The 19,890-nt window shown below is 44.7% G+C and overlaps 1 protein-coding gene across 1 annotated transcript in view; it reads left to right on the top strand.

Annotated features, from left to right (window-relative positions):
• The first annotated feature begins 1,217 nt into the window (after positions 1–1,217).
• Positions 1,218–19,890, top strand: part of nrxn3a (neurexin 3a) — a 2,455,668-nt gene continuing 2,436,995 nt past the window's right edge. Inside the window, exon 1 of the mRNA XM_086002654.1 lies at positions 1,218–1,492. The gene's annotated coding sequence lies outside the window, so the exon portion shown is untranslated. The remainder of the gene's footprint in view (positions 1,493–19,890) is intronic.

The following is a 19,890-nucleotide window of genomic DNA, read 5'->3' as shown; positions in this document are numbered from 1 at the left end:
TAACTTCGGTCCCTTCATTCAAGTCATTTATGTAAATTGTAAAAAGTTGAGGCCCCAGCACTGATCCCTGAGGCACACCACTCATTACATCTTGCCAACCAGAAAATGACCCATTTATGCCTACTCTGTTTCCTGTTAGCTAGCCAATCTTCTATCCATGCCAATATGTTACCCCCTACACCATGAGCTTTTACTTCCTGCAATAACCTTTGATGTGGCACCTTATCAAATGCCTTCTGGAAATCTAAGTACAGTACATCCACCAGTTCCCCTTTATCCACAGCACATGTTACCTCCTCAAAGAACTCCAGTAAATTGGTTAAACATGATTTCCCTTTCACAAAACCATGTTGACTCTGCCTGATTACCTTGAACTTTTCTAAGTGCCCTGCTATAACGTCTTTAATAATAGCTTCTAACATCTTCCCTATGACAGATGTTAAGCTAACTGGCCTCTAGTTTCCTGCTTTCTGTCTCCCTCCCTTTTTGAATAAAGGAGTTACATTCACTATTTTCCAATCTAATGGAACCTTCCCCGAATCTAGGGAATTTGGGAAAATTAAAACCAACGCATCAACTATCTCACTAGCCACTTCTTTTAAGACCCTAGGATGAAGTCCATCAGGACCCGGGGACTTGTCAGCCCGCAGCTCCAACAATTTGCTCAGTACCACTTCCCTGGTGATTGTAATTTTCTTGAGTTCCTCCCTCCCTTCCATCTCTACCTTAAAGGTGCTATTTAAATGCAAGTTGTTGTTTGATATGGAGCTCAGGCGGGTCAATGGAGTTGAGGTACAGATCACCAAGAGGGGCTGAACGGCCTGAATTCTTGTCCCCGATGTTCCAACCTTCAAAAAATACTTCTGAGATGACTGGACATTTCGCGGTCAATTTCACCTTTATTCTCTGATCAGTCCGATTAAAGCTGTTGGTTGTATTGGCCTCAAGGCAAAGTGCAAGTCAAGAAATGTCAAGCTTTCCCTCGAAGTAAATTAATTTCCCCACTGTTTTTATTTTGTTGTGTTGAATTTAAACAACTGAATTTCGGCCTCGCCGTCTGCTTGACGTTTCATTGCGGTTGGTTGGCTGAAGTCTCTCTCTGCAACAGAAAGTGAGTCAGGCCATTTCCTTTTTAAATGGTGCGGTTGGTGGTGTGAAGGGCGGGGTTTCGGTGCTGTGCATCCCGAGGTTGGCTGGCTGGAGGAGCGCTTGCCATTAACCGGAGTACCAGGGAGAGGAGAAGGAGAGAGAGGAGAGCGGAATCTGCAGCAGAAAAGGAGAGGGCCGGGCTATGTGGGGGGGTTTTTTGTTTGTTGATCTAGCCGAACTGCCAGCATCCCGGAGCCACTGGGCATCGGAGCGCCGAGCCACATCCCAGCGCTTGTAGCCTCATCAGAACCGACCTCGCTTCGTCGGAAGGGATTTAACCGAGGGAATCGTATTGGATTTGTCTGTCTGTGTGTGTCTGTGTGTGCGGGACAAGACTTGCAAGGTACGGCTTGTGACGTTTGGAGGCTGGAAGAAATGAAATTCCTTCTCTTTCACGTGCCTCTCTTTATATTTTGTATTGTCTAGTAGACCAGAAGCAATGTAAATAAACACCAATTTTACATTATATTTATCGCTCGTAATGAGCAAACTAGCGGTAAATAAATACATGGGACATTGGAGGGGGGCTAGGAGAGATTGGGCAGCCCAGTCATAAAAGTTGTGAAATTTGCAAATGTGTTTCCTTTCCAAAACGAATGACATATTCATGTATTGACAAATACTGCGGGTGCTAAAAATCTGAAATATACACAGAAACTGCTGGAGACGCTCAGCAGGTCAGGCAGCATCTGTGGGAGAGAGAGTTAACGTTTCAGGTCGATGACCTTTCGTCATTTTAGTTCATTTCCACATCGTGTTTACTGGAAATCGAGGCGAGGGTTTATTTTATTTTATTTTAAACTGTGGTGGAGAGGCAGTGCTGGCTTTGAATTGTCTGCCTCGACCCGTTACTGCCCCGATTGACGGGCTGAACTCTCTGTGACTGAACGGAGAGGGGCGGCGGAGACAAGCTAATGTCTAGTTGCAAAGTCCGATGACTTTGACGGTGCAGGCAATCCATCTTCAAGTTAAAAATGCAGACGATGCAGCTTCTTGCAATCTATTGGGGAATATCAACCAGCAAAAAAAAGAAGACAAGGGGAAAAATAGATGTGCCGCCGCAGCGCTGACTTTAAAAAGAAACTCTGTGAGGATGTAATGATGTTAAAAGGCTGGGTCCTTTCTCTCTCTCTCTCTCTCTCACACACACGCACAACCCTTTCGCTTGTTTGCAATGGCATACGGTGATCAGTCTACAGAGTATCTTCTCCACCTTAGCGGATGCCTCCCGGAGATCTGAACTGGCTACATGAAATAATTCTCCCCCTCACATATTTATCATGTCACAGTAAAACGTGATTAGGGTGGGGGGTGAAAACTGCATTACTTTAACTCTTTATTGGCGGAAACATCCAGAACCTGTTCGTGTGTGGTGGTGGTTTTTTTTTTATTTTGGTGAGCCATGGTGCTGAACACAGAGAGTCGAGCCAAGTAAGCAGATGGAAGATGCGTTGATGGGAGCGTTTTTAATTCTTGTGTGCACACTTTAACGTTGCCCTCTATTCCGACAATGCCCACATAAGTGCAGCACATTAAAACTACAGCATCCCCCCCCCACCCCCTCCCCCGACCCCTTTCTCCCCACAGGGTTACATTATTTTTTCAATTACTTGCAAACTTCGATTTTGATGCAGGTGAAAGATATTTTGTATTTTCTCATTCTGACTTGGGATTCATACCCACACTTGAAATGTAATTTTTTTTTAAATTGCTGCTGCAGATTGGGCGAGTTCTGAAATGTTTTGAGTTATGCAATATTAAATTAAATATATTAAATATATATATATATTGTATAATAATAGGCAGCAAGTGCGACAGAACGGTGCGGTTAATCGTCCTGATATGGTCCCTGTGAACACAAGTCCAGATAAAATATTCAAAATTTCAAAATGTAACTTTCATCTGGCGAATGCACACAAACTCCCTCTCCCCTTCCCCTAAATATATATATTAAAAAAAACCTTTCTGCCAACATCATGCAGAATGAAAGTAATATCAAAGATAGATCCCAGCTTCACGCGCGATACTTTGGTATATGCTCTGGGTTCAAAGAACCGTTAACTTGCTTAAATGCTCTGCTGCTACATTGGGATCTCATTCGTGCTCGGGTCCACGCGTGTTAACGTGGTGTCACTCACCTCTGTATGTCCCATTGTTATATTGAATTGCAACAATGCAACTTAGATTTCATTGAGAGATTCGTAAGTTTTTAAAAAAGAAATATTTGTAGGGATCAGATGGTGTACGGGGCTCTGAAGGATTGAAATGCACCCTATAGGGCTGGCTTTTTTCAAATAAATATTGGCTGGGTTTATTGTGTGTGTGTGTGAGCTGGGGTTTTTGAAGTCTAGATTTTGAAATTCCACTGGCGTGGAGGGATGGGCATCCCCGGTAGACAACAAGCGGTGAGAGTACACAAGGCGTCAACCATGCAAGTAGTCTTTTAATCATATAGTTATGTATATTGGGCATGTTCACCGAATACCTCGGCGAGTGCCAGCCATCTGGAAAGGTTTAAACGCTGTGTACTTATCTCTGTCTCTCTCGTCGTCTTAAATCAGAATATTTTTTTGTAAAGGCCGATTATTAATCAGGGGGAGGGGGGAAACCACAGACTCATTTACCCGGGCAGCGATCATCCCCTTCCTGCCCCGCACCACCCACCCCACCGTGTCGGTTTTTATATCGCAATAATATATATATATATCAAATAATTCCGCTTGTCTTTCTCCTGAACACTGGACCCCCCCCCCCCCCCCGTGTATCTCTTTTGTTAAATGCAGCACAGCTGATGAAATAGCAACAGCGATTTCGAGAAAATTCATCGAATCGCTGAACCATAACTTTTTTTTTAAAGGTGACATACAAATATATAAATAATAAAGGGCTGAAGGTATTCTGGCGCGGCGACTGAGATAAATGGAAAACAATATTGCGTTTTTAATCTATGTCGCCAGTTATGTGATTATTTACAATAGAGAGTTACCTTGCGACGGGCAAGCCAGTGATCTTAATTCAATATGCGTTTCTCAAGCTGGACCCCCCCCCCCCCCCCCACCCAAAAAAAAAAATCACAGTCTGCCATTAATGAATAGGCGAGATGGTTTAAGCTTTCAGCGATTTAACTCTTCGGTTATAAGGGAGAGACGGTGAAATCGCCTCGGCTGTTGTTACAAAAGGCTTAAAACGCCGGTCGCACTGAGCCAATCTGGAGCTGCACAGGCCAGTCAGTATCGGAGAGGTGAGTTTCACCTTTCAGGGTGGAACCCTTCCCCGAGGACGGGTCTTTCCTCTTCCCAGTGCATCTCTTCCCCCTTTTTTATTCCCTATTCTCGCAATCACGCAAAGCTTTGATCAAGATAACTCAATCTGGCAAGGGAGGGGGGGGGGGAAACATAAACATAAAAGTTGAGATTTGATCTCTGCCCCTTTCGTCCTTCTCCAATAAGACGATCTTATCGCTTTATTAAAGCGAGCTCCTTATTTCGCGGCCTGGATCGTTCATTGCAGTTTTCAGTGAGTTTGGGCTCGAGGTATAGAATCAGGTCGGAGAACAGGTAAGGCAGGGCTAGCTGAGCAATTGGTTTTTTAAGACATAAGTTTACTGCCGGACACGCTATATTTGCAAGTTCGTGTTTTATTTAAGAACGAATCGGTCCAGTGTTTCATTGCAAACTTTGTTTTTGCAAATGTTTGTAATAGTTGCACTGTGGATATCAGCGCTCGGGAGGAATATTTCCCTCCCTCCCGATATAATCTTCACTTGTAAAGTGGAAGGGGGGGGCACTCGGAATGTTTTTTTGCATTTTCCTATTTAATGCAACTAGAGAGGGATAAGACATGAAAGAGAAATGTGTATTTTTTAATTTAGAAAGTGTGCAAATTGCAGTGTTTGTTGCATTCTTTTTTAAAAATGGAAACAATGGCAAAGGGGAGGAGGTGGGGAGGGCGAGGAGCAGCAACTAAAACAAGGCTGCAGGTGTTGTTGCTCGCCGGCGGGGTTGTTTTTTGTTCCATTTGAGAAAGTGCGCGAGGCGAGGCGTGCACGCGCGCGAGCGCCAGCCCGGGAGGCGCGCGACCGACCGACCGACCAAAGGGGCCGCGCGGCGCGTCACCTGCAGGGCTGGAGCGAGCTCAGCTCAGATCAACACCGCAAAGCGCTGGAGGTCAATCACTGAGGTGCAGATTCCCACTTGTGATAAATATTTTTTTTATTTTCTAAAGTGGGGAAGGGACTGGATTGAGAAGAATGTAGAAAATCTGAGGTAAATTTAAAAAAAAAAAACCTGCAGGCCAAAGTAGATGAGGTGGTTAAGAAGGCACAGGGAATGCTTGGTTTATTAGCCGAGGCATAGAATACAAGAGCAGGGGGGTTATGCTTCAACTGTATAAAACACTAGTTAGGCCTCAGCTAGAGTACTGCGTGTAGTTCTGGTCACCACATCACAGGAAAGATGTGATTGCACTAGAGAGGGTGCAGAGGAGATTTACGAGGATGTTGCCAGGACTGGGGAATTTTAGCAACGAGGAAAGACTGGATAGGCTGGGGTTGTTTTCTTTGGAACAGAGGAGGCTGAGGGGAGACCTTATTGAGGCGTATAAAATTATGAGGGGTCTAGATAGAGTGGATTGAAAGGACCTATTTCCCTTATCAGAAGGGTCAATAACCAGGGGGCACAGATTTAAAGTAATTGGTGGAAGGTTTAGAGGGGATTTGAGGGGAAATTTCTTCACCCAGAGGGTTGTGGGGGTCTGGAACTCACTGCCTGAAAGGATGGCAGAGGCAGGAACCCTGACCACATTTATAAAGTGCTTGGATGTGCAGCTGAAGTGCCATAACGTACAGGGCTATGGGGACCAAGAGCTGGAAAGTTGGATTAGGCTGGATAGCTCTTTGTCGGCCGGCGCGGACACGATGGGCCAAAATGGCCTCCTTCCGTGCTGTAAATTTCTATGATTCTAAGTCTAGCATTTAGGAAGAGGAGCAGGCCATTCAGCCCCTCCTGCCTGTTCCTCCATTCAATAAGACCATGGCTGATCTGTATCTTTAACTCCACCCACCTGCCCTGGCTCCACATCCTTTTCATACCCTTGTCTGAAAGAGAAAGAGGGGTTAATGTTTGGGTCAGACCTTTCACTAGAACATAGTTCACCTATTTTCACGGGGCAGAGAACGAATTAGCCCCGAGGAGTTGTCTTAATTGGGCATTGTTCACCTTTCTTCACAGCTCCTTTTTTCTTCTGCCTCCATGTTTTTTAAGCTGAAGGCAGGCTTCAAGTATAGCAAACCCAGTGTTGTCATCAGTCTGATAAGTAATGTTTCGGCATGAATAATTCACCCACTCTTTATTTTTATAGTGGCTTGGAGTGCACAATATCAGAATGAAATGTTTAAGGGTCTACTGTGTGATATTTATTGCCAATACAACAGCATTTATTTTTTTAAGATGTTATTCCCATTTTGGTTTTTCAGTACTGAGACTTTTAGTGTAGAAATCCCTCACAGCGGCTGTTAACCCAGGTGAGGCTTATTGTTGACCGACCAAGACCATCGTGTTGTGGTCGCTGGGAACTAGCTCGAGGCAGCCAAAAAATCCATTGAAGTCCCATCGCCTACTGACCCCGATCTTTAACTCCAGGTGGATTCCCCGCTCAGGCCTGAGTTAAAATTACAGTCGGGTCTCAATGATGTCATCGGGCCACCACATGCCTGTGTAAAGGAAGACCCTGTTGGCTCCGGGCGCGTGTTCTTGCTGCCCACTCAGGAGAGCGGGTTAAAATTGCAGATGTTACGATCGTGGTGGCTTTCGGACAACATAAGAACATAAGAAGCAGGAGTCGGCCAATCGGCCCCTCGAGCCTGCTCCGCCATTCAATAAGATCATGGCTGATCCAATCTTGTCCTCAACACCACTTTCCCGCTCTCTCCCCATACCCCTTGACTCCCTTGTAGTTCAAATGTCTGTCAATCTCCGCCTTGAATATATTCAATGACTCCGCCTCCATAGCTCACTGGGGAAGAGAATTCCAAAGATTCACGACCCTCTGAGAGAAGAAATTCCTCCTCATCTCCGTCTTAAATGGGCGAGGACAAGGTAAGAACCAGGGCGATTTTTAGCTGCCCACCCGCCAGGTTTCTGCTGAGCGAGTAGGGTTAAAATCGCCCCCTGTCTAGGCTCACACATGGAAAATGGTCTCATGGGCCAGGGTTCCCAGGGCTTGTGAGCCATATTCAAGAACAGTAAGGAGAGGAGGGGAAAGAATTGGAGGGTAAAATACTTTTATTCCATCATATGCTGGTCTTAAGTTAATCTTGGCATCAATATCGAATCTCCGAGGATAACAAAAGTTCATCATCAGCCCGACTCATAATTAATGGGCTATTTATCTCTGATACTTACCTTGTTTTAATGGGTATAGATTCTATAGATGACATAAACATTTGAAGGTGCTTTATTTTATGCACCTCAACTCAACATAAATTGGGTTTTGTTGCTGAATCTTCAGTCTACTTGCTCTATATATTTTAAGCCTGTCATTGGCAAATCTTTGTTTGGAATTTAATTACGCTGTTGCTGTGTTAGTGCATGCTGATGAAATGTCCAACAGATATTGTTGTAGCATTGGCTATCAATGGGAGAAGACACAATGATGACTGATGAAGGGTCCCAGACCTGAAACGTTAACTCTGTTGATCTCTCTCCACGGATGCTGCCTGGCCTGCTGAGTATTGCCAGCATTTTCTGTTGTTATACCAATGATGACGATGCTGTGCAAGTCTGAAATCTTTCACCTGTGGCCGTAGAAATATGTGTATGGGTACAGAATACACGAACAACAGGCATAGCTTTTTTTCCCCTCTTTCGTGCAATCATGGGTTTTATCTGTAACGAAGTTCACACAATTATTGAAGGTTGACCATCGCTGACTTGACCACAAGGTAGCAGAGATGGCATAAAACTGCTCATATTTTCAAAACAGTTCGACAAGGTGGAACAAACGCATTTTACTTTTTAAATGCCAGAAAAATGACTTTACTAATAATTCCAGGCACGAACCAACAGTTGTTTACGATGAATATCACAAATAATATGAGTGCTACAGTAATTTTTTTCTCTCCAGTTTTTTTTCTCTATAGCACAAAATGTTCTTCATAATATTGTAGATTATAAACATCAATTGCTGGAGTAACTAAGTTAGATCACACCTATCACCCAGGCCGTTAGACTAGAGTTATATCTGGGTGTAAATTCATTATGGCATCGCAAAATGAGCGATGGCGAATCGGCATCCCGTTTTACACTCCGCGCCATTTTCTTTTGCATTGCCGGCAATGTTCCCTTAAATTTTTGGGGGGGGAGCGCAGCCCTTTGAATTTCCGCGCGCGTGCGGTTTTTTTCCCCCTTGTAAAGCCGGCAAGCGGCCTGCACGGGACCTCCAGAGCACCGCGCGGCTTAACGGGAACATCGATTGGCGGGTTGTCCATTTGCTGTTGGTTGTTTTGCGCTGCTGCCCAAAGACAGATTTGTACCCCAGTGCCTCTCTTTGTTTGCTTTGGTGAAAATGTTGCAGTCAACCATTGCTAGCCTTCGGGGAGTATACATTGTATAGGCACACAGTACACCAGCATCCGGATTGTAGAGCACAAATTTGCAGCAAAAGCACTGCATTTTGTTTTCACAGTCTTCCTGCCACAGCATGGCCATCCAAATGCAACTGATGTTCCTATCAGAACGTGTAAAACCACTCTCCCACTTTTTCTATTATAATGGACTCGGGAGTCGGATCTATAATCTGACTTCCGATAGTTCCATTGAAAACTGTTTTGCCTTGATGCAAAAAGTGGTAGGATAACTGCACCCTGAAATAGACCACCTTTTGGATTTATTTATCTGCTAGGTTACACTTTTAAATGCTACATTATTGAAAAACTTTATGTATGTACGTATGCAGTTTCTGTACAGCGTGGATATCATCCCATTTGTCTAACGCAAATTTCTGGATCACACTTAAAAATAAAATACAGGAAAACTCCAGGAATAGAAAATACTGGAGCCACAATGTCTGCAGGCTCTTAAATGACCTTTCCATGAACAAAGCCAGAGTTTTGATATTCAGTCTGAATAGCAATTCGTCCCAATGTTTGACTCATCCAGTGTGCTTATCAATTAGACTTTGTACCCTTAAAGGGGTACACACACACCTGCAGTTCAGCAGCGGAATATTAAACCATGTTTTGCATGGCATAATGTTCCTTGTCCTTATAAAACAACACACCCTATTATTTATTGTGAGCAGTATGACAAACAATTTGTGTATAATGTATTTTTGACAAGTAAATCGCACCAATATACAATAATATTTTAGAGCGCACAGAGACATACCATCACTTGCTGGGTTTAAGAAATGAAGGGCTTGATTTTGCTCAGGAGCCTTTTCAGATTCAACGCTGAGGAATCAGCGCTTCCAAACCCGAAGTCCCGAGGCGCGCCAGGAATTGGCCCTTGGGCCTCAGCTACATGTTTGGAAAATCAATTGAAGGCCGCCTGCCTGGCCGGGAGGGGGTAGCGGGGCGGGTTGAAGTGGTGGGGGGGGGGTGCGGGAGACAATCGTCAGGGCTGTGGAGTGGGGCAAATTACTCTTGCTCCAACTGTATATGTAAAATAATGTGCTTTTAATTGGCACCCCCGCAGGGGCCGCTGAAGAATCCTGAGCGCGCCCCCGCTCATTGGTAAATAACTTTACACGGGGGTCCTTTAACAAGCCTTGGGACCCTAATTAATATATTGAAGGAGCCTAATGCCTACTTAAGGTGGCCACTCGGGACGCCTAAAAAAAAAAAAAAAAAAAAAAAAAAAATTGGCCCTGCTAATTTAGTGATGGGACCAACCCTAGTGCTGATTCGATGCAGGCCATCCCACTGCTCAATTTGCACCCAATTTACGCCTGAAAAATGGGCGCAACACGTACCAATTTCTATCCCATATTATACCGAAAGACTGAATTTCAGAATTGACCAGAAAAAAAATTCACACTGTTCTCAATTTGCTGAAAATGCTCTGATCATGCAATACATTAAAATGGTGATCAGTGCCTTTTGTATTTTGCCCATAAAGCCATTTGTATGTAGATTGGATTCTCAGCACTGGAGAATACATCAGAGCCTGGTTTTTTGTGGCTCAATAATGTGAATATGAGCAATGTACAGTTATCATTTTCTTTGTCTTTTTGTTTTAAATGTTTACAATCTCGGCTAAACGTGATGCGCTGAGAAGAGGAGCACTTCTCAAAAATGCTGCTGTGCCTTTTGAGTAATTGCATGATTGTTCCACGTGCTGTCATTGCCTGAAACGATGTTTCAGTTGGTGTCTCATTACGGAAACAGAAACCGTTCTGAATAAAAATTCATTTAGCAACTGCAATCAGCGGTCGAATGCTGATCGCAGTGTTCAAGTGTGTAATCACTGAAGACAAATTTACCAGCACCGATCCATAATATTTGTTTCAGACTATTCTTCTCAAATTACAATTGTAGTCTTCCATTCCATTAGTGTGTTGCGGATGTTTTAAGTAGCCTTGGATAAAATATTAAATGCCAGAGCACGTACTGTTACCACACTAAAATGCGAGGTTTGTGAATTGTGCAGCCATCGAGAATTAGAAGTTATTCCTATCGTCAAATAACGTTTTTTAAGATGCACTGAAGCAATATAGTCATGATGATGATGATAGTCTAACGTCAGAGGTGAAACTTCAATTTATATTAGACACTTGAAGATGTTTCCACTTGTGGGGGAAGTCCAGAACGAGGGGTCATAAATATGAGATAGTCACCAATAAATCCAATGAGGAATTCCGGAGAAACCTCTTTACCCAGAGAGTGGTGAGAATGTGGAACTTATTACCACTTGGAGTAGTTGAGGCGAATAGTACAGATGCATTTAAGGGGAAATCTAGATAAACACATGAGGGAGAAAGGAACAGAAGGTTATGCAGATGGGGTTAGATGAGTTAGGGTGGAAGGAGGCTCGTGTGGATCATAAACACTGGCACAGACCAGTTGGGCCGAATGGCTTGTTTCTGTGCTGTGAATTCTATGTAATGATTAATTTTCTGAAAAAGAGTGGGCCTATTTTAGTATGTTAGTGCCAGGATTAACTAATTGTCCTTAATCCCAGGACAAATGCAAGAAGCAAAAAGTTTCCATTTGACTGTCTGCTTGGGATATTCCAACCAGGAAAATCCTAGGAAAGCAAGTACAGTAACATTTTAATGAAAATATTAGTTTAATAAACTTTTAGACAGACCACAAAGTACTAAGAAGTCAGAAGTGGAATCTGAGTCCTGTACACCTAGTTCTCCAGTTGGTGATTTAGCACAAGCACAGGTGTGATGGGTGGAATGGCCGCCTTCTGAACTATTCTGAATTATTGCTATGAATTCTTTAATTAAATTGGTGAGGGTCAGTTATAGAAAGAGCTTCTGTGGTAGAACAACAGCAAGGAGCTAGTGTAGCATTTCTTTTAGAAATTGAAGAGCAGAGGAGTTCTCCCCGGGTGTCCTGGCCAATATTTATCCCTCAACCAACACCTAAAACAGATTATCTGGTCATTACCTCTTTACTGTTTGTGGGAGCTTGCAAAATGCAAACTGGCTGCTGCGTTTCCCAACAGACTACACTTCAAAGAAGTAATTAATTGGCTGTTAAGTGCTTTCGGATGTCCTGAGGTCATGCAAGGTGCTATATAAATGAAAGTTTTTCTTTGTTTTTTATAAGCACAGGCAGTAACAGTAATTTATCTGGCATGAAAGGCATTGATGTCTCTGTGACTATGGTACAGGCCCAGTGAACAGGAAGATAAGGGCTCATGGGGTTGGAGGTCCTATATTAGCATGGATTGAGGATTGGTTAACGGACAGAAAACAGAGAGTAGGGATAAACGGGTCTTTTTCCGGTTGGCAGGCTGTAACTAGTGGGGTGCCGCAAGGATCAGTGTTTGGGCCTCAGCTATTTGCCATCTATATTAATGACTTAGATGAAGGACCGAATGCAATGTATCCAAGTTTGCTGATGATACAAAGCTAGGTGGGAAAGTAAGCTGCGAGGAGAACACAAAGAGCCTGCAAAGGGATATACAGGAAACTTTTGATTTACCGGCACCTAAATAATCAAAAATCTCGGTTAACCGGCAAAATTCAGGAGTATGTTCAGGTAAGTTTTATTACTTGCCTTCCTCGATCTGTTGCTGTGCAAGGGTGTGGCTGCAGCTGTTGCTAAGCTACAGAGACGCTTGGAACTTGTGGCCATTGTTCTGAACCTGCAACAGGGTTTGTTGCTTTATACGGAGCTCTCCGCTCCGTATCTTTTACTATAGCTTTCGGTTATCCAGAATTTTTGATGAACCGGCACCCCGTCGGTGCCGGATAAAAAACATGTTTCCTGTAGACAGGTTAAGTGAGTGGGCAATAAGGTGGCAGATGGAGTATAATGTGGGGAAATCTGAGGTTATTCATTTGGTAGGAAGAATAGAAAAACAATATTTCTTAAATGATGAGAAACTATTAAATGTTGGTGTTCAGAGAGATTTAGGTGTCCTCGTACAGGAAACATAGAAAGCTAGCATGCAGGTACTGCAAGCAATTAGAAAGGCAAATGGCATGTTGGCCTTTACTGTAAGGGGGTTGGAGTATAAGAGTAAGGAAGTCTTACTACAATTGTACAGGGCTTTGGTGAGACCACACCTGGAGTACTGTGCAGAGTTTTGGTCTCCTTATCTGCGAAAGGATGTATATGCTTTAGAGGCAGTGCAACGAAAGTTCACTAGATTGATCCCTGGGAAGTGAGGGTTGTCCTATGAGGAGAGATTGAGTAGATTGGGCCTATACTCTCTGGATTTTAGAAGAATGAGAGATGATCTCATTGAAACATATAAGATTCTGAGGGGGGATTGACAGGGTAGATGGCGAGTCCCCTGGCTGGAGAGTCTAGAACTTGGGGGCATAGTCTCAGGATAAGGGGTCGACCATTTAAGACTGAGATGAGGAGGAATTTCTTCACTCAGAGGGCTGTGAATCTTTGACTCAGCCCTTTGGGATAGAGAACTCCATTGAGTATATTCAAGGCTGTGATGGAGAGATTTTTGGACTCTAGGGGAATTGAGGGATGTGGGGATCGGGCGGGAAAGTGGAGTTGAGGTAGAAGAGCAGCCATGAGCTCATTGAATGGTGGAGCAGGCTCGAGGGGCCTACTCCTGCTCCTAATTCTTATGTTCTTAGTCGTCGTCGTACGTGTCTTCACACTGTTCCCTTTGGGGAACTGTATGAAGTGATGGAAGGATTTCTGGCCGCGATTAACGCTCCTTACGTGACCGTAAACATCTTCGTACCAGTCATTAGGGTGGTTAGTCCTATGGCGGGAGGGTTTTACGGGCTCCCACAACCACATCCACGGACGCAAGTATCCCGACCCACATCCACGGACGCAAGTATCCCGCTGGATGTCAACCCAGAATTTAGAGCCGGAACTCCGACTCAGCTTGCCGGGACTGTCTGGAGCGGGGTTCAGAAACTCTACGCCTTCTGGCCCAGCGGCGGGGATGCTACGCCAAAGGCCCACTCCATGTTCTTAGTAAGACCCAATCATTTTTATAATGATATTGGCGTCTTTATACTGGCAGTACCTGGCTTAGATACATAGAAGATAGGAGCAGGAGTAGGCCATTCGGCCCTCGAGCCTGTTCCGCCATTTAATGAGATCATGGCTGATCATCCAAATTCAGTACCCTGTCCCTGCTTTCTCCCCATATCCCTTGATCCCTTTAGCCTTAAGAAATATATCTAACTCCTTCTTGAATATATTTAATGAATTGGCCTCAACTGTCTTCTGTGGTAGAGAATTCCACAGGTTCACCACTCTCTCGGTGAAGAAATGCTTCCTCGTCTCAGTCCTAAATGGCTTACCCCTTATCCTTAGACTGTGACCCCTGGTTCTGGACTTCCCCGCCATCAGGAACATCCTTCCTGTATCTAGTCTGTCTAGTCCTGTTAGAATTTTATAAGTTTCAATGAGATCCCCTCTCATTCTTCTAAACTCTAGCGAATATAAGCCGAATCGACCCAATCTCTCCTCATACGCCATTCCTGCCATCCCAGGTATCAGTCTGGTGAATCTTCGCTGCACTCCCTCCATGGCAAGAACATCCTTCCTCAGATAAGGTGACCAAAACTGCACACAATATTCAAGGTGTGGTCTCACCAAGGCCCTGTACAACTGCAGCAAGACATCCTTGCTCCTGTACTCGAATCCTCTCGCTATGAAGGCCAACATACCATTTGCCTTCTTAACCGCCTGCTACACCTGCATGCTTACCTTCAGTGACTGGTGCACAAGGACACCCAGGTCTCGTTGCACTTCCCCTTTTCCCAATTTATTGCCGTTCAGATAATAATCTGTCGTCTTGTTTTTGCCACCGAAGTGGATAACCTCGCATTTATCTACATTATACTGCATCTGCCCAATCACTCAACCTGTCCAAATCATACTGGAGTTTCTCTGCATCCTCCTCACAGCACACATGCCCACCCAGCTTTGTGTTGTCTGCAAACTTGGAGATATTACATCTAGTTCCCTTGTCTAGATCATTTATATATATATTGTGAAGAGCTGGGGTCCTAGCACTGATCCCTGCGGTACCCCACTAGTCACTGCCTGCCACTCGGGAAAGGACTCATTTATTCCAACTTTTTGCTTCCTGTCTGCCAACCAGTTCTCTATCCAAGACAGTACCTTACCCCCAATCCCGTGTGCTTTAACTTTGCATGCTAATCTCTTATGCGAGACCTTATCGAAAGCCTTCTGAAAGTCCAAATACACCACATCCACTGGTTCTCCCTTATCTATTCTACCAGTTACATCCTCAAAAAATTCCAGTGGATTAGTCAAGCATGATTTACCTTTGTAAATCCATGTTGACTTTGTCCGATCCTGTCACTGTTTTCCAAGTGCTCTGCTATTACATCTTTTATAATGGACTGTAGCATTTTCCCCACTAACGATGTCAGACTTACCAGTCTATAATTCCCCATTTTCTCTCTACCACCTTTTTTAAATAGTGGGGTTATGAAATAAAGAATAGATCTGCCTTTCTAATCTAGGCTTTATTAACTTAAAAATCCTGTAGCACATCTTCAACGCCCAGTCCCAACTAAAGGCTGGAAAGAACTGAATTTAAGATGGCCACCACAAATCACATGACATCAACTACCAATGAGATTACAACATATATCCCAAGGCAGGAAACAAACAACCAATCACAATACTTCTTACTAAACATAAAGAATAATCACCACAGGTTACATCAGCTAGCTTCTTCTTCTCCTATCCATGGGAACTGTCCCAGAGTCTATAGAATTTTGGAAGATGACCAGCAACGCATCTACTATTTCTAGGGCCACTTCCTTAAGTACCCTAGGATGCGGATTATCAGGCCCTGGGGATTTATCAGCCTTCAATCCTGTCAAATTCCCTAACACCATTTTCCTACAAATACTGATTTCATTCAATTCCTCCCTCTCATTAGACCCTATGTTCCCCAACATCTCTGGGAGGTTATCCACAGCAGATCTCAAACAATAGGTTACATAACAGGGAACCGCCACTGATCTCAGTTTCCCCCTCCCAGCGGTTTCAACTGCCTGCTCTCGGACTTGGTGAAGGTGTAACTTTAATTGCTACCACGGATGTAAAGCCTTGTTATTATATTTTGTATTATCCTGTCGGATAAAGACACATTAACTGAGTCTATGTACGGCTCCCAAAGCCTTTTTTTTCATGGGTTTTTTTTTTTCATCGTGTGTTTTTTTTGCTCGTGTTCCTTTGCAACACAATGGTTTCGAGACAATAACAGAAACCAGCTGGAGCCTTAATAGCCTGGATCCATGTAACGTAAGTAGCTGTATATTGGATGGGCTATCCATTACCAAAACGTAAAACTTAATAGCAGTGTGTATTAAATTAACAATACCAAGCAGGTGGTAAAAGGCTTGCATTGTATTTCACATAATTCAGTTGTGTGGTATTATTGTTTACTAGGACAGCTAAACTGCTCTTCATGTTGGGATAGCATAACCTGAAGATTTGGATACATATTACCTTTCCATTTGCACTTTTCTTTTGAAATACTAACTCTCCCCTGCGTGCTTATGCCAGAAGAGTTGTGGTAGGTGATCTCGCAATTAAAAATACATGGTTTTGTGTGTTCTCCCATTGGCATGAGTCCTTCTATATTTCATTACTTGGATAAATATATATAATGACTTACAGTAGTGTGGAGAAACGTTTTTGGGGTTTTTGTACAGTGGTCTGTCTTGGCTACCGTTCACGCTGGAAATCCAGAATATGAGAGTGTGACAAGTATGTGCCGTTTTCCTGCCAGCTCAGTCAATTGCACAATTTCTCCATTCCAATTTACATCACTTTATTGAAGAGGGAAAGGGTGACTCTTGCACTCATCAGGGTAAGGAATCCCATCTTCTGGTTTCAGAGAGTCTGCCCCCAGCCCTTTCTCGCTTAAATTCTAAAACAGACCAACAATCAGTCAAATTGTTGTTGCGACCACATTTAGCAAACAAATGCATCTCGTTTTCCTGCCAGTTGAAACCTGAACGGAATCATTTAATGAGGCATCATGTACGGGCTATAAACTCCAATAAGTAGTTCTTTCTAGAGTGCAGTTACAAGATCTCTGCGCTCCTCCAATTCTGGCCTCTTGCGCATCCCCCATTTTCATCGCTCCACCATTGGTGGCCGTGCCTTCAGCTGATGGGCCCCAAGCTCTGAAATTACCTCCCTAAACCACTCCACCTCACTACCTCTCTCTCTCTCCTCCTCCTTTAAGTCGCTCCTTAAAACCTACCTCTTTGACCAAGCTTTTGGTCACCGGTCCTAATATCTCCTTCCGTGGCTCGGTGTCAAATTTTGTTTGTTAACGCTCCTGTGAAGCGCCGTGGGACGTTTTACTACATTAACGGCGCGGTATATAAATACAGGTTGTTGTTTTTGGGATTGAAGATTGTGTTAATTTGTTTGCCTCACCATTTACCATTTTTAAAAGTCAAAAATGTTGACTTCTTTACTTCATCCATTTCTATAATTCCTGAGTGTGCCACACCAACTGCAATTGAAAAGGGAGAGTGACCTGCTCCAGTGCGTAGCTGATCTGACCAGGAGAAACATGCACAGGATTTGGACTGGAGTTAATCCTTTCTGCAGTACTTTTTTTCTCTGCTTGGTGCCCCCCACCACCCCCCCCCCCCCCCACCCGCCCTTCCCAAGTGATACTTTGATGAGATGAAGACTCCAGCAGTGTGGGTGATAGAAGTTGCATCCATTTACTTCCATACCACCCCATATTGGTCACTGGTCCTAATATCTCCTTACGTGGCTCGTGTCAAGATTTGTTTGATAACGCTCCTGTGAAGCGCCTTGAGACGTTTTACTACATTAAAGGCGCTGTATAAATGCAAGTGGTTGTTGTTTTTAGGATTCCAGAGTTTGTTAATTTGCTCATCTCACCATTCACCATTTTTAAAAGTCAGAAATGTTGAGTTTCTTTACACTGCTGCCCTGTATAGTTGTTTCAACAGTGAGTGCTGATGACATTGCTGGAGAGGAGAGGGAGAAGAGATGAACTTGGAGAGGTTTACTAAATCTGACAGTGCGAGACAGCTGAATTAGACACAGTAATAGATCAGTAGATGCAGTAATTAATTTAGACTACTTCAATAATTAACATAAGAACATAAGAAATAGGAGCAGGAGTCGGCCATTTGGCCCTTCGAGCCTGCTCCACCATTCAATAAGATCATGGCTGATCTTCTACCTCATCTCCACTTTCCTGCACTATCCCCATATCTCTTGATTCTCTTAATATTCAAAAATCTAGCGATCTCTGTCTTGAATATGCTCAATGACTGAGCCTCCACAGCCTCTGGGGTAGAGAATTCCAAAGATTCACCACCCTCTGAGTGAAGAAATTTCTCCTCATCTCCGTCCTAAATGGCCGACCCCTTATTCTGAGACTGTGACCCCTGGTTCTAGACTCCCCAGTCGGGGAAACATCCTCCTTGCGTCTACCCTGTCAAGCCCTGTAACAATTTTGTATGTTTCAATGAGATCACCTCTCATTCTTCTAAACTCCAGAGTGTGATGAAATATTTCCATTCATCACTGCCTGTGACTGAGATCGGTTTCAGTGTCATTTCCCTTCCCCCAGACCTCATTGTATTGTGTACTGGAATGTGCTGTATTGTATACTGGAATGTGCTGGAATGTGCTGTGTGTAGGGCTCCGCCCATACCTGGCCCCGTTTGTAAGCTAGCTTCAGTCTAGCCCCAATCTCCAGAAGGACGACATCTCTCTCGCTTACGTGTTTTGTTCTAAGTTAATAAAAGCCTTGTTTTGTTCTGCTACCTACGAGTCTCGGAATTATTGAGGCACATCAATTTTATTAACTTATTTTTTCAACACTATGGATCAACTCCTGAAACCCGAACGTTTGGATTTGGATCAACATGCCCCGGACGCATCAGCACGCTTCGGACACTGGTTTGAGTGTATGGAATTCTTCCTGGACAATTCCGCAGCCGTCAAAGACGCTATGGACGCTGCAAGGATGAGACTCGGAATTCTGCGGAATTGGGTAAGCCACCGGGTTTACCCCCTCATCCAAGACGCCGAGACGTACCTGGCCGCCTGCGACATCTTAAAGGCGCATTACCAGCAGCCTACGAATGAGGTGTATGCTAGGCACCTGCTCGCCACCCGCGCACAGCGACCTGGGGAATCGGTGGAGGAGTTCCTAAGCACCCTGAAAATGCTTGGCAAAGACTGCAAGTGCCGAGATGTAAAAGCCGCGGTGTACACTGACGAGCTTGTTCGCGATGCCTTCATCACAGGCCTCAGCTCCACTTACATCCGGCAAAGACTGCTGGAAAAAACGGGGTTGGACCTGAAACAGGCTGCGGACACCGCGCGATCCCTGGATGTGGCCCAGAGAAACTCGGACGCCTACTCTTCATCCCGCGCCGTCCACGCCGCCACGTGTGCACCGAGGGCGCCGCCATCTTGGAAGGCATCTTCCCCGCCCGACAGCCCGACACCGGCTGGGCCCCGCTCTCCCCCCAGAAGCCCTACGACAGCCGCGACGCGTCAGGGACCCAACTGCTACTTCTGCGGGCAGCCAAAGCACACCAGAAACCTGTGCCCGGCAAAAGGCACCACCTGCTTTAAGTGTGGTAAGAAGGGGCACTTCGGGAAGGTGTGCAGAGGGAACCCCGCCGGAAAACCAACCGCCGGAAAACCTGCCACCGCCGCGTGTGCGCCGTGGGAGCGGCCATCTTGGACGCCATCTTGCCCGACCTCGTGGGGTCCGCCATCTTGTGAGCAGACAGCGTGGACGCCATCTTGTATCGATCAGGGCCCTACAGTGGCATCGGTCACAGTGGACCAGACCAGGCCGCACCTGCTATCCAGATCAATGGTGGACATCGAGGTAAACGGGTGCCGGGTTAAATGCTTAATTGACAGTGGAAGCACGGAGAGCTTTATCCACCCAGAACTGGCACAACAACTCTCCCTAAAGGTGGTCCCTACTCAGGGTACCATCTCTATGGCTGACAAAACCCAGACATCGACCATTCTGGGTTACTGCACGGTACAATTGTGCGTTAACGGAACTGTAT

This window comes from Somniosus microcephalus, chromosome 12 (assembly GCF_052327205.1).
Source record: "Somniosus microcephalus isolate GS21.2 chromosome 12, FLI_Smic_1.0, whole genome shotgun sequence".
NCBI classification, from domain to species: Eukaryota; Metazoa; Chordata; class Chondrichthyes; order Squaliformes; family Somniosidae; genus Somniosus; species Somniosus microcephalus.
Note: the sequence above shows the minus strand (reverse complement) of the source record. Positions and strands in the feature narration are given on the sequence as shown.